Genomic DNA, 2,236 nt, shown 5'->3' with positions numbered 1-2,236 from the left:
TTCTTATTTTTTTTTTTTTTTACGTTTATCAGGATTGTTTTAGTAAGTTTCATGTATCTATCAGCTAAAAACCTGTTTAATAGTGATTTCCCATAGCAAGTGTTTCTATTTTTTGGTTTTGCCCCCAAATCATATTTATCAGTTCTTTCTTTTTTCTGATTATAAAAATACTCTGGGAAACCCAAAAAGTATTAAACAGCGTAAAGAAAAAAACCCCAAATATGTATATATGTGTTAATATAGCTGTTTTTTTCTTTAAATAAATTCTTAGTGTTAACTGGACATAGAGTGTGGTCATATTTAAAGATTTGGAAAGAACTGACAAATTGTATTTTTTAATGGCCGAAGGACATGAATTTAAAAAAATGACAGGCTAGAAATGCAAATAGGACTTTATTAAATTTTAAACGGCAGGTCATTTTTAACTGTCAAATAGAACTTTGTGCATTCATTCAAGTGCTGGCCATGTATCAGACACCAAGCAACTGCCCCTCACCCCCCGCCCCCCAAACAATGAAAGAAAAAACAATAGATATGGACTCATGGAACTTTTAGTCTGAAGGAAATACACCATTTATTGAACCCTTTTTGTGTGCCGGGAGTACACGAAGCACTTACAAACACTATTGCATCTATTCTCAAAACTCTATGAGGTGGGTATTTTTACCTACTGAATGAGGAAGCAGATGTTCAGAGACTGACTTGTATGAGTCACATGGCTATAGAGGCTGTGGGTGGAAGTCCAACTCTGACTAACTCCAAAGATCTCACCATTAGCTTCTGGGTGAAGGAATATTGGAAAGCCTAAAATCAATGGAGGAAACTTTTTTCAATATATTTCAAAAAAATTAAATAAATGAGTCTGTATGGTTAGGGTGTAGTGAAAGAGGTGCCCTCGTGTTGCTAGAGTATAAACGGATACATCCTTTCTGCAAAGCAATCTGGTAAAATATTAGAAGCCTTAAAGTATTTTCATCCCCTTTACCTGGAATTCTATTGTTTTAACTCTACCCTAAGGAGAGAATCAGAAATGTGATTAAAGATTTATGTACAATTGGTGGAATATTTGATAAAAAATTGTGTGTGTGTGTGTGTGTGTGTGTGTGTGTGTTGCAGATTAAGTGGCAAAATCGTGGAATGTCTGGAATTTGCCGCATCATAAACTAGGAGAGGAAAAATCGATTGAAGCTGGATGATGGGTACATGTAAGTTTATTCACCATACTTCCATTTAAAAAGGTCTTAAAATATGGAAAAAGATGATTCCATCAAGCAGTATTTATTATAGTGAAAAATCTGGTATTCCATGAGCTAAAATATGCCGCCATTAAAAGGATGTTTTTGAGAAAAATTTAGAACATGGAAACTGTTCTCAGAGTAATGTAAGCAGGATATAAAACTAGTAACACTTAATTACTATTATGTAGAAAGAGTTAAAGGGGATACACCAAAATGTTCATAGCAGGATTGTGGTGGTTTTTATTTTCTTGTTTATGTTCTTTATCGTTTTTTTTTTGTTTGTTTGTTTGTTTGTTTGTTTTTTTTGCAGATACCATTTATACTCAGAAAAAAAATTTACGGAAGACAACAGCCCCCCATCTATGACAGGTCCCTTATTATTGTCGCTGTCAGAGGTGGGTCACTGGTCTGATCAGCCAACGGAACCAATGTGAGCCAGTAACAGTTTGGAGTCATATATTAGGACATCACTGGCAGAGAGGAAATCGAACTGTTAGCTTGGTCATTTATACCCTATACTTCTGCAGGGCACAACCAGTTGTGTTTTTGTGAGACACTTCCATTATCCAGTGATGGAAGTATGTGAAAACATGTATCCATCCATCATCCAGCTTCAATCCATTTTTCCTCTCCTAGTCTAGTTTATTTGGGGGCAAATTCCAGACATTGCGTGATTTTATCACTTAATCTGGAACACACACACACACACACACACACACACAATTTTTCATCAAATTAACAGCTCTGCCTTAACTCTTCGGGTGTTTTGGAATTTTTTGTCTTTAAAAAACATTCTATTTTTGTTCTCACATATTCATGCATTTAGTAAGACCTGCTCTGTGCCAGGTACCATGCTAGGCTTGCTTTAAAAGATGAAAAGAGGGGCGCCTGGGTGGCGCAGTCGGTTGAGCGTCCGACTTCGGCTCAGGTCACGATCTCGCGGTCCGTGAGTTCGAGCCCCGCGTCGGGCTCTGGGCTGATGGCTCAGAGCCTGGAGC

At 37.1% G+C, this 2,236-nt stretch overlaps 1 long non-coding RNA gene across 1 annotated transcript; it reads left to right on the top strand.

Annotated features, from left to right (window-relative positions):
• The first annotated feature begins 545 nt into the window (after nucleotides 1-545).
• On the top strand, nucleotides 546-1,991 carry LOC121039532 (uncharacterized). The gene is made up of 2 exons (XR_005794822.1): nucleotides 546-1,205; nucleotides 1,549-1,991. It is a non-coding gene; the product is annotated as an uncharacterized LOC121039532 (long non-coding RNA).
• The last annotated feature ends 245 nt before the right edge of the window (nucleotides 1,992-2,236 follow it).

The sequence above is a fragment of the Herpailurus yagouaroundi genome, unplaced genomic scaffold, assembly GCF_014898765.1.
Source record: "Herpailurus yagouaroundi ecotype Mexico unplaced genomic scaffold, PumYag 180, whole genome shotgun sequence".
Taxonomy (NCBI): Eukaryota; Metazoa; Chordata; class Mammalia; order Carnivora; family Felidae; genus Herpailurus; species Herpailurus yagouaroundi.
The sequence above is the reverse complement of the archived record's forward strand: the minus strand, read 5'-3'. Positions and strand labels throughout refer to the sequence as shown.